Below are 13317 nucleotides of genomic sequence, written 5' to 3'. Positions count from 1 at the left end.
CTTAATGTAACTTCAGGTGTAATATATGATATATTTTTAAGAGCAGTTGTCTGGTGTGTCTCAGCAGAGTGATGAAAGGTAGGCGTTTCTAGCAGGTAGGTTTAAGGTTGTGGAGTATGGCATACAAAAGTTGTGGTAGTGGATCAGGTGTGCGCCTGTAGGAATAGAAGGCATATACTGTTAGATGGCTTGACTTTTTTCCTTCCTCTTTTAGTTTGGGGTCAGGTATGTTGTGTTACAACCTCTGTCACAGCAAAGTTTTTGTTTGTTTGTATGTGGGTATTGCATATCACAACCATATGGAAATCCACACTATCCCAGCTTCTCTCTTCATCCCCAGACTTGGAATGGCAGTTTTGGGCCAATGAACTGCCTGTGGTGCGTCAGACCCAGAAGCTGGCCCAATAGCAAAGCTCAGAGGCCCTCTTGTCAGGGGAGATTACCTGCCTGCCAGTGGAGGTGTTCCCTGCAGCTTTTAGGGGCTGGGACGTGGAGGGGAAAAGAGAGGTGGAGATTGTGGTGAGACAAGTAAGGGAGGGTGTTAGCAGCAACAATGTCCCATACAAGTACTCAAACATAACACAGGCACCTACAAATCATGAGACTTCAAACAAAAACCAAATCACTCTTTTTTTTTTTTTTCCATCAGCCTTTTGACTTTTGAGCCTTTTAGGGGAAGCTCTCGAATGTTAATTTGTATGTGATCATTTGAGCTTCAAAATGGAAACTTAAATGCCCAAACAAAAATGTGAGCCTCACTGCTGGCTGTTTTGGAGGGGCTCCTTACCGTCTCCTAAGCCTTGAGGTGGGGGAGGAGCCGTGATCTCTCTTTCTATCGTCCTCCAGCATCCCTATCTGTGAACCCTGAATTCTTCCTTCCCTCTTCCCTTTCTATTTCCCTGCCTCATCTTCTGTTTTTATATCCTCCTGCCTTTCCCCCTCACTTTCTCTCTCTCTCTCCTGTCTCTGTTCCTCTTGCCTCTATTCTGCCGCCCCCTTGTCTCCCTCCTGTACTCCCTTACATTCCCCTACACAAACCCCTCTCGTGGCTGTCCCTGTGCCCCTACATGTGTATACACGCACGCTTTCCCCCTCCTGCCGTCAACGACCTCATGCGCACACAATCTTCCCTGTCTGTTTCCACTCCTCCCCCTCCATTTTACCTGCTCTTCCCATTGTGTGCCTCTGTCTCTTGACAGCACTGGAGGCCTTCATCGTCCCTGAGGACATTTTGCCTTCATTCCCAGTGGGAGTAATTGGAGACGGTATTGGCTTATACAGAACTTTAGAACTCACCCTTTTATCTTTTAGGTTTCCATATTAATAGCACATCGTGCAGTGTATTTGATAGTCATCATGTCAAGGGATGCACTGATACAATAATAACTTGGGGAGGACATTCATCTTTACCAAGGCTACCCTACCTAGCCAAAAAATTTCTTATTTGTTTCATTCCTCCAAGTCTTTTCTTCTACATTGGCGGGTAATTTGCCTTAAAAAAGGTTTGTATGTTTCTACACAATATATATTCCTAAATAGTTTAAATATTCCTTTTCCAATTTAAATTTATGTAGCTGATGATAGTTTGTTTTCACCCTTTCAGGAATATTAATTCCTAAAACTTCAGATCTGTCATATAGTTTATTTTGAAGTCTGATATCTGCCCAAATTCCAAAGTCAATTGTTCCATAATTTTTAACAGGTTTCAGAGTAACAGCCGTGTTAGTCTGTATTCGCAAAAAGAAAAGGAGTACTTGTGGCACCTTAGAGACTAACCAATTTATTTGAGCATGAGCTTTCGAGTATGTCAGCATACAAAGCTATTTTATGTTCTAATCCAAAAGATGTTTTGATGCCCTTTACCAAGGGGCTATTTATCACATTTATTGGAAATGGCTCTATTGCCAAAGCAAACAGCAGAGATAACTGGCAACCCTGTCTCATACCGCTAGGCAAATTAAAAGGAGGGGATTGATACCCATTAACGAAAGCAGACATTTAAGGATGAGTATATAGGGTCGATATGCCTCTATTAAACTGATTCCAAAACCAAACCTTACAAACCTGTCTGTGATACTCTCACAGCAGCCAGTTTGACTAATATTCTTTCAGTTAAGAACAGCAAAAAAACCTCTCTATCATAAATATTTATTTTTTAAAAAACTACTTATTGCACTAGATCCATTTGTCACCTCTACCAATCTGAGAAGATAGACAATGTTGTTCTAAAGATACTCATCGGTAATAAAATGTTAGAAACCAAAATTTTAGTTTCAAGCACTTCCTATTAATGTATTAGACAAAATCAAAATAAAAAAAAATATGGAAAATTTAAAGGACATGAAAACTAGTACTATGTCAAAATTTTCACAGAAAGATCAACCGCATATAGAGGGAAAAAAAGGAATTTATTGCCTATTTTAGAACACAGTCTTTAACTATGGAGTCACAACCAACACTTCCATTATGTGCCAGCAAATAATGGTGGGCACAAAAATTCAGACCTAAATATTTGTAGGTGCAAAGTTACAACAGTAAAAATAGAGGCTGAGTTGAGGTTGAAAATCTGGGTTGAGGTTGAAATCTGACCCAATATACAGTAACTACTTTTTGTCAAAAAAGTATTTTTGTTTGTAGATTTGTTTGCAAAATGTGGTGTTCAGATGCAACTAAAGCACCATTGCCTATTAACTCACTTTTTGACAGCGTGAAAAAACAGTCCAAGTTTCATGTGAGAGAGACAGTTTTTTCAAATGGTACCTTCCTTGCTATGAACAGCAAAATCCTCCTGTTCATATGGCATTCTGATTGACTGGAAGTGAATCTTCTTTTGTATTTACAGAGAGTAGTTGTAGCTTCTCTCTAGTCTTGTGTTGAAGCATTCTCATGCCCTTTTCATCTTTTGAAAAGAACTGAAAAACCTCTGACATGAATTGGAAATCCTTGAATCCTTCAGCATACAATAGGTATTTGGATGAGCTGTTTCTTGATTTATTGCTTGAAGGGCTTTATAGCTGCATTCTGCTCTCAGGTGATTACATGGTTCCTTTTTTGCCTTCCGGTTGATACAAATGATGTGTACACTTGAGGGCAGACTTTTGGCTCTTAATAGGCAAGTATAGGAATTGTAACTTTTTGTTATAGACTAAACTTCCCCACTGATCATTGTCTGTTTATCATGTCACATGCTTCCTTTGATCCAGAATACAAGTGAGTAAGCTATAATTTAATCCAGTTATGTTCCTGCCTTCAAAAAGTCCCACTGCATAAAAATTTATATTATTTAATGTGTATTGTGTGTGTGTATTCTAAATGATTCAGGGTTGTGTGTGTTTTCTTTTCTTTTTTTTTTTTTTTTTGACAGAAAGCTTTTTAATAGATTTGTGACCAAGTCACTTTGCAATTTGGTATTTTTTCCTCCTTCTATTTGATGTTCTTCTTTGACCCTGGATATCCTGGCAGACTTAATTATACCTGGATTCAAGAAAAAGTAGATTCTTATTTGGTTATCCAGTAGTACCTTGAGTTATAATTGGAATTAAATGCTTCTTTAAGGTAATTCTTGCTTATATACACAAGGTTTAACTTGATTGCCAAATTGGAGTTGAGAAGGCATCTTCTCCAGGGCGTATTGCCAAGAATTTTTTTTCAGGGTGGATAAGGGGAGTTTTACTTCCTCAATCTGATCATATGAGGAGACATTCTACACAATCCTCTAAAACTGAAAGCACTAGGCATTGATGGATCCCCATCTTTCCCACCTCTTTCTGCGTCTTGGTTTCTGTGATGAGTGAGCTATAGCTGGGTGTCTTGATTATTAATACAGTGCAGAAAGATTCTTCTTTTTAGTTCTGGAAGTTCTTTGTGTGAATAAATCCCCATGAAATGTAGTGGAATTTGATAAGCTTTGAAACTCTACAGAAGTCAATGAGCTTTTATATTTAATCTAGACACCTAGAAGTCAGTGGGAGATGCTAGCTAATGTATCCACAGAGAAGTTAATGAATTTCAGCAGTATGTTGACTTTACTAGTGTTGTAGGTTCCAAACTATGTAACAGTCAGGTTGGCATGGAATATATGTTCATTTTCAAAGAAAGATGAGGTAAGACGTCAATTGAGGATCAGATCTGGTGAGATATTTGCAATGTCTCTCACATGTACACTTTCAGAGTTGTTTTTTTAATGTCAGTATGTTGTGTTTCCTTAAATCAAATATTCATGAACATTTTCTGGTGGAATAGAAATACCTTGTCCCTTTCTACTCCCTGATCATTTGAAATTTGTAAAATTCTGTCTCACCTGACTTATGTTGAGGTCTTCCCACACTTTTGCCTATTCTTATTTTATTTGGATTTTGAGTTGGCCATCTTAAATGGACTTTTTAGTAAATTGTAGCTATGTTTTAAGCGGTATTGAAACAAGTGGGCAAGTAAAAAAGAAAGGATATATGTACATTTAATAATGTTTCAGGTTACTAGATTTAGCAGGGTGATGATGATGATTTTGAATTGGTGGATACAGGAGAATTGACAAAGTGATTGTTCCTTACTCTTGTACAGTTAAAACAAACTTCTTAGCTTCAGAGAAGGTAAAATATTGGTTATTATATAGTACTAACATATAAATGTGCTTCTTGAAGTGACCTGAAATTGAGAAACTGGATAAAAAAACATGTAAGAATCTTGGGACTAACAATTTTCCAGAACCATAAAACCCAGGGAAAATCCTAAATCTGGGAATTAAAAGTAAGCCATGTTTAAGTCTTTGGATAAACTGAATGAATATAATGGGAGAAAATTGTTTAAAAAAAATATGAAGAGCCTTAAATAAAAGTAGGCAGACTGAAAAGAAACTAAGTAGCATTAAAGCAAAGTGAACAGATTTCCGAGTTTTAGGAGAATGAGGATGATAATTTCTACTATTTTAAAATTAGCCTAAACTAAGGAGTTCTGCTCCAGTCCTGGCCCCCAGCTCTGTCCCATTTGTTCCACTTTGGCATTGCAGAAGGAACAAAGAGCAGCTCTAAAACGACTATTGGGGATTCCCTTAATGTAGACAAATCCTTCAGTGGCATAAATCAGTTGTAGTCAGTTCTACATTACATGCTGCCATTCTCAGGCATAGAGTGTATTTATGTGGAGGCAATGGACATGGCTTCGTGATGCACTCTTAGGATGCCTCGTCATTGGGCTGGACCCTAGGGTGTATGCTCACTGCTGTAATTTAGAGCAACACCTAGGCTGCTCTAAGACCTTGTCTACATTTGGAATTTTGCTTCAGTTCCAGTATTTGATGGTGATCCACTGATGTGGCTGCACTGGTGCAAACCCCAAAAACAGACAAGGAAAGCAGCAATCTGCACTGGCGGAAGAGTACTTACCCCAACTGAAACTGAAGTAAGCTGAGTTGAATCATGGCTGTCCTTGTCTACACTTGGGGTTTGCAACAGTGCAGTTAATGCAGACAACGCCTAAGTTATGCCAAAAGTCAATTTCACCACTAGCTATGGATCTGGCCCTCGGATTTTGGGCTGAAACTATATCACTGCTGTTGCTACTGTTGTGAGGGTTTCTGAGCAGTTATCCTATTTTAGTGGTAATTCTTGGCCATATTGGGGTTCATAGGAGGGAGCTTCCATTTTAATATGGAGTTTGCTAGTTTAAAGAAACAGTTCTCATTGTGTAAGTTAATGCACATTGTATGTAGAAACATTTTTATTTAAAACAATTTTTAAATATTTAAGGCTAAACTCTGTTGGTGTAAATTTCTGCAGTTCTGTTGATTTCAGTGGAGCTGCCTCAGTTTACACCAGCAGAGAATTGTTGCACATGCAAAGCTCCCAGCTTTGTCAATGGGAGTTATAGGCATGCAAGGTCTCAGGCTCAGTCCCCTTTTGGTTTGGGTAGAGTAGGGATTTGTCTCCTTGGGATAGAATCAGAACACTGCCCGTAAGGCACTTCAGTATTCCTTATCTTTTGGGCCCATTTCTTCACAGTCCAGGAGCAGAGGATTTGCCATCCCAGTTCAGGTCACTGGTCTTTCAAGTCCCACACCCCATATCTCTGACAGTGGGCCATACACACTTGATGTTTCATAGTAAGGTGAAAAATCAGCATGAAGCATTAGCCAATAGTGCGTTTCTCTACAAGGGAGTCAAACAATGGGATGAGCAAATTACACCTTGAAGTGTGATATTTGAATACCTGTGTGCAAGCATGGGTTGTTGCCTTTTGAACAAAACTGCCTATTTGTCCTGTAGAAATCAGTATTCCAGGCCTTTAGAAGGACATTGGTCATTATAAGCTAAAAGACAGAAGGATGGAGTGTGATGTTTTAAGAGCCTTTTCCCACCCCAGTTCTGTAGGGAAAAACCCTTACTGTCTAATACTGATTTTTAAAATGTCTTTCCCCCACCCCCGTCTGAGATAATTGTTTCTTCTCAGAATTTAATTGCATGGTTTCTAAAGAAGAACTGAGGTTTAAAAAAAAAAGACTGTATTGTTTAGCTTTTTAATGGTGTTAGCACTTGGGTTTTTGTGTGTGTGGTTTTGTTGTTGCTGTGTTGGGTTTTGTTTTTTTTTCGGTTTGTTTTTGTTTTTTTAAATCAGTGGGTTATATTTAACTCTGTACACTTAGTAATATTCCCCAGCTTTCTTCTGCAGTATGAAATTACCATTCATATTTGTGAATCAGAGAAGTAAAGGTATTTTCATCTGAGTGTCACACCTTCACTCACCAGCTTGTCTAAAACAATTCAATGAAAGTTGCAAACCCAAAGATTTATTTATCAGACTAGTACATTTAATTCTTTAAAGTGACATTTTAAAAAAACAAATTTTCAACTGATTTTCTTAACTGTCTGCAATATTTGTATACCTGTGAATGGATATGCTCAAATGGGCACTTCTATACACACACACACTAGATAACTGAGAATTTAACTATATGGAGACCTGCATTTACATAGTTAGCACATGCAATTTTGAGTTTGTATTTGTACTCATGGATGTAATTCTTAATCCTCTGGGCACAATTAAGGAATCTATATGCAAATTTAGCCCAATTAATTTCTTTTATTACTCTTTACTACAATGGCATAGTAACTTTTTTTTTATATATATTGTGATACTGTACTTTTGTTAGTCTTGAGAGCAGTGTTGAGCAAAATTTTCCCAGTTTTACTAACATCCATATCTCTCAAGTGTTACTGGGAACTGCTAGGCTCCTGCTACTGGCTATTTGTTCTCCTTCTCCAGACAGGTAGTGCTACATAGTTCTTCTCTCTCTAGAGTTGCTTGCTGACCCCTGGTAAAAGGCAGTAGTAGAGAGAAGCAAGTGGACTTGCTGAATTCAATGTGATTTTATTGATCACTGATCTTATTTGAATGGTACAAAACTACTGTAGGTGAAGAACAAAATACTGAAAATTAATACCCTGAGCCTGCAAACGTTTAAGCAGGTACATATAACGTCACCCACATGAATAGTCCCATTGGGGCTACTCCAGGTCTAAAGTTAAGCATGTGCATAAGTATTTGCAGCACCAGGGATTAAAACTGTAGTTTAATAAACAACTTTTCTCTTCATGGCATAAAACTCTTGTCATTTCACAACAAAATTGTTCGTGTTAGCAATAAAAACTTAACTTTGTTAATCTATGTAAAGTTTATTCTGAATTTTTTTAATACACACAGGCCAACATTTTAAAATTAGAGCTTAAAGGTAAGCTAAAGTTCACAGTTAGGCACTCACGGGTGGGATATTCAAAACCACCAAAGTGCAGTTTGAAGTAATTGGAAATTGTGCTCCAGACAGAGTCAGACTCTGAAGTTGAAGCATGTCAGCTTTCTTCATTTGTGAAAACTTTTGATTATATTACAGGGTGATGCTGGTTGCCAATGTAACATGTGCTATTTGCTTAAACATTTTTCTGTTCACCTGGTAATATTATTAATAAGGCCCTAAATGTGTCTTTTTAAAAGCATAATTAACTTTTATGAAACGTCTTAGTTAAAAAACAATTTGCTAGGTAAAATCTGAAATTCTACTAACAGTTAGGGAGCTAATTAAAGAAACAAGTACAAAACATCTACTTTAGCAATATAAAAGTATAATATGGGATAAAAATGAACTACCAACATGTAAATAAAAATCTGATTTAAATCTTCATAAATTATTTAAATAAACATAAATTACATTTTAAAAATCATTTTATCTTACGATTTTTATTCCCCTGTGAAGGGCTAGCAGCTGGGGAAGTGAGAATTAAAATAGGTCAGCAGGCAGCCTCACAGGAAATGGAGATTCTTTGCCAGACTTAACTGATGGAGAGAACTGGAGGAGGGGAGATCGGTGGAACAGAGAGAATAAGGAGGGGAAAAAGAGATGGGGGGAAGAAGATGACTGGGATGAAAAAGGAAGGGAAACCTAGAGAGAAGGAAGAGAGACAGATATAGGGGAAAAACTAGCAGGGAAGACCGCATGTCAAGAATCTTTGGTATATAAGGGGGATCCAAAAGCTCAGGGAGAGGTAGTGAAGTTGCAATCTGGTCTGTGGGGGGCGGGGGGGGCATTGCAGAACTGCAGTGCCTTTGGAGGGTGGTCCAGCAGAGACTGTGCTTAAGAGCTTGTCTTCATTAGAAACTTGTATCAGCAAATTTCTGCCAGCATAGTGGCATTGACCGAACAATTTCAGCATTGTGTGTTCACAGTTGGTTGCTTGTGCTGGTACATTGCATTCACATAATATCTAGTTGTATCTGCAAAAGGTGTATTGCACTGTGTGTGGGTAGCATCTCAGTGTCATGCACACCACATCAGGCACACTACCACGGGAAACAGTCGTTGTGTAGTGTGGAACAGCTGTTATGTATTTTGGGATACCTGCATGCCTTTCAGGGAATTGGTGAAACTTGGGGTCAAATGTCCACAATTCCTTCTGATTTATCCCATAATCTACAACTGTCATGAGCTATTTTTGAATTCACGACTGGAAACTTGGGTGCAGCATGGTGGAACACAGCATTCTTATCCATTATAAGGTCTGGACATACCATCCTGTTTTTGTGAGGGATGTGGGAGCTGCCTGTAATATTTGATGAATATGATATGTTCCATCTGTTTGTTAATTAAAGAAAGGGTTAGCTGCATGTAGGTAGGAAGGAAGACAATGACCTGATAATAGCTGCTCCAGGAATACCTGAGACAAGACAGAAAACCAACCAATTTGAAGTTTATCTCCAACCCTGGGTGAGTTGCCTAAACCAGTTTAACCAGGTTCAAGAGATACAGAACAATCAAATGACTTGGCTGGACTGAAAAAGGTGATACCCTCATTGAAGGGGAGAGATGGGGGCATCAGAGAGCAGGGCTCGCAGCCTGGGTAGACAGAAACTCCCTAGCTCTGGCTGAGCTTGCAGTGTGAATGTTGCAGCCTTGGTGATGGCATAGGCAACAGTGTGGGCTACTCACCTAAGTATGGACCCCAGGGATCGGGCAGGCTTGTATTCAGGCAGCTAGTCTGTGCCACAACATCCACACTGCTATTTTTAATGCAATAGCTCGGCCAAAGCTAACACATCTGTCTACCAGGGCTGGGGGAGACACTCCCTGCTGCAGTGTAGACATACCTGCAGGGTGCTGTAGACCAGGGACCCAGTCTGAGTGGAAGAATCACGGGATTCCAGCCCATGACAGGTGAAGGCAAGAGGCCTCTCTCTGAGGAAGTACATTCAGAGAGACCAGAGAGGGGTCAAAGGTGCAACTAGCCCATGACAGTATTTGCAAGTATGCAATTCTCAGTCAACTGAGGATGACTGGACAGGGAATGCAGCAGCTACACTGTTACAGCTAATCATGAAACAGCTGCACACACAGTGGAGAGGTGGTCTTGGGCCTGTCTGATGAGCACTGAGTGGTCGGACTGAATAGTCCTACAGACCTGGGGAGACCAGTAGTGGCTCCTGATCTTGCAGATACGGAAGGGCATGTTCCTGAAGTTGTGTGCCAAGTTCATCCCAGTCCTGCAGTGCAGAAATACCTAGATGAGAGTTGGCCTAACAGTGGAGAAATGAGTGGTGAAGGCAATATGCTTGCAGCTCCAAATTGTTGTTGGTAGGTAAGGAATCAAACTGGCATTGGAAAATCAATGGTGTGGGTGGTTGTCATTGAGGTGTGCCAGGAACTAAAGTGTGCCCTGCTGTACAGGGTTGGCAGGTTAGGCAATGGTCAGGAAACAATGGATTCGATGACATGGACTTTCCTAACTGCTGGGGTGATAGATGGGATGCATGCCCCATTATGTGCACTCTGCCAAGCCTCGGAGTATATAAACAGAATGAGGTGTTTTTCGATGGTTACACAGACCTTGGTTTATCACTGCAGGTGGTTTACTGACATAAACATTGGCTGGTTTGGGAAAGTCCACGATGCCTGGATTCTTAGAAATGCTGGACTTTTTGACAAGGTGAAAGCAGGGTCTTTTTTCCTAGACCATCCAACTGACATTAACGGCATCTTGGTGCAGGTCATGATTCTTGGTAATGTTGCCCTTCTTTTTCTTCCTTGGCTTGTGAAGCCATATATCAGTAAGGGTGGGAGAAGCAATCGCTATACCCCCTCATTGCACCTTAGAGGTAGTTTGTGCCCTGGGACATGCAATCCCTTCGCTCTTTTGAACTCCGGGACTGTGATTCTCCCAGGCCCCTGTTTACCTCTGTGTGTGCAACAGCCAGGAACCGTCTGGTCCTTGGTGATGCATCCATGTAGTACAGGTTCCTGTGCTGCCTCACTCGGCGCAATCAGATGAAATAAGAAAGAAATTTAAACCATAATTTTGAATTTCCTTCCTTTTATAATTTTGTCAGACTCCTTTGAATGCCTTTCTGTGGATTACTATTTAATATTTTAAGTATTCTAAATTATGTGAAGATTAATAATAACATAACCTGTTAAGGTTGTCCAAGGCTTCCCATTATAAGATTCTGTTGTCCATGCCTTATGACTTTGCTAAACTTTAAGCATTTGGCCTGAAGTCTTCCATAACCGATATCTCAAATAGAATTATTTGGAAAGTTTGTAGCCAAAATGATTTTTCCATTTCTGAGAACAAGGTTAGGAAAAAATATGTTGTTTGGCCATGGTAACAAATATATTCTGGTGACCTTTTCTCTGTGAAGCTCTGGCACCCTCATGTTTTGGAGAAAGGACTTGAAATTCAGCTGGGAAATGGCCTTTGCGTTAAGGTTGCTGTCAGGGTTCCCTCCCCACTCTGAACTCTGGGGTACAGATGTGGGGACCCACATGAAAGACCCCCTAAGCTTATTTCTACCAGCTTAGGTTAAAAACTTCCCCAAGGTACAAATCCTTCCCTGTCCTTGGATGAGTACTGCTGCCACCACCAAGTGAGTTAGACAAAGATTCAGGAAAAGGACCACTTGGAGTTCCTGTTTCCCCAAAATATTCCCCCAAGCCCCTTCACCCCCTTTCCTGGGGAGTCTTGAGAATAATCTACCAACCAGATAGGTAAACAAGGTGAGCACAGACCAGACACTTTTGGTTTTTAGGACACTGAAAACCAAACAGATTCTTAAAAAACAGAACTTTATTATAAAAAAAAAAGTAAAAGGAACACCTCTGTAAAATCAGGATGGAAGGTAATTTTACAGGGTAATAAGATTTAAAACATAGAGGATTTCCCTCTAGGCAAAACTTCAAAGTTACAAAAACAACAACAACAACCCTCTTAGCCTAGGGAAAATTCACAAGCTAAAACAAAAGATAACGCATTTCCTTCCTATTACTTACAATTTGTAATCTTAGATGCTTAGTTCAGATATGGCTTTAGGAGATGTATTTTCCCTGCCCTGGTTCCTCGCTGACCCAGAGAGAACACAAAGACACACAAAACAAAAACCTTCCCTCACAGATCTGAAAGTATCTTCTCCCCTTATTGGTCCTTTTGGTCAGGTGCCAACCAGGTTATTTGAGTTTCTTAACCCTTTACAGGTAAAGGAAGGATTTTATGCTACCCTTAGCTGTATGTTTATGACAGATGCACCTCTTGCTATTTCTGTGAAAATTGCCCAAATCTGGTTAAATTATAAACTGCTGAAAAATTACAGTTTATACAAGTTAGCAGCTAATAAATCCAAAGATCGACTCCTGACTGATTGTTCTGTACCCATCACAGCTCCTAGTGAGATTGGACTGGAAAGGGTAAACCAGGTCCACAAGCAGTATCTGCAGTGCTACATTAATCATCACAAGAATGATTGGTCCTTGCTTCTCACTTATGTGAAGTTTATGTATAACAACACAGACCCTGCATCCATGGGTCAAAACCCTTTTTAATATAAATCAACTATTTCCAATTCCATCCATAATTGCCCATGTCCTTTCCCAGTCTGGCCACCTCAGACGCAGTGCAGCAGATTCACTGGGCCTGGGAAGAAGTGAGGGAACACCTGGAAAAGTTGAGAGCAGACTATAAAGGGTACGCCAATGAGCATCAATAGCAAGGTCCCACCTATTCATTGGGACAGAAAGTATTGCTCTCCAAGGAGCATCTCTGCAAAGCCAAACCTGCTCACATGCTGGACTTTTGGTTCCTTGATCCTTTTAGGGTCCAATGATTGATTAATTCCAGTCACTTTTGAACTTCAACTACCCTGCTCTCTGAAGATTCACCCGGTGTTTCATATACTGCATTTGAAATCCTATATGGAAAATGCTTTCCCTCACAGGACCCAGCCTTCTCCTCCTCCATGTACAGGGCCAAAAGGAATATGTGGTTCAGGAGATCCTGGACTCTAAGCATGAATGTGGCAGGTTCTGGCTCTTTATTGACTGGGAGGGATACAGCCCCCAGGAGCAGTTGGAAAATGTACATGCCCCAGCATAGTACGAGCATTCTTTAGGAACCACCCCAAAAAGCTCAGTCCTACATTGCCCAGAGGGAGAGGATGATGTCAGGGCCATGGGTCTCAAACCCCAGTCCACAGGGCTCTGTTCTGACCTGCTGCATAGTGACCTGCTAATAATTGTCAGAACTCAAAGTTCAACTCTGGCAGAGGACCAGTCTAGGGATTTGATTAGAGTAGCTCTGGGAGTCTTGATTGGTTCCATGCCTTTGTTTAAATCAAGCAGGAAGAGAAAGTCATCTATGAAACTAGGTTTTCTCCAGCATAGGACTACTTGCTCCTGCTGCCTGACTCTGACCTTGTGGTATCGTGACCTGGCCTACCTCCTGACCTGACTCCAGGTGTGCCCTCTGGCTGTCGGATCTCCTGGTAACTTGACTCTGCTTGCCTCCAGGT

The 13317-nt window shown here is 40.3% G+C and overlaps 1 protein-coding gene across 11 annotated transcripts in view; it reads left to right on the top strand.

Annotated features, from left to right (window-relative positions):
• IRAG1 (inositol 1,4,5-triphosphate receptor associated 1) overlaps positions 1-13317 on the top strand; it is a 189707-nt gene that overhangs the window by 25898 nt on the left and 150492 nt on the right. The window lies entirely within an intron of this gene.

The sequence above is a fragment of the Lepidochelys kempii genome, chromosome 6 (assembly GCF_965140265.1).
Source record: "Lepidochelys kempii isolate rLepKem1 chromosome 6, rLepKem1.hap2, whole genome shotgun sequence".
NCBI lineage: Eukaryota > Metazoa > Chordata > Testudines > Cheloniidae > Lepidochelys > Lepidochelys kempii.
This window is presented reverse-complemented; position numbering and strand designations above follow the sequence as displayed.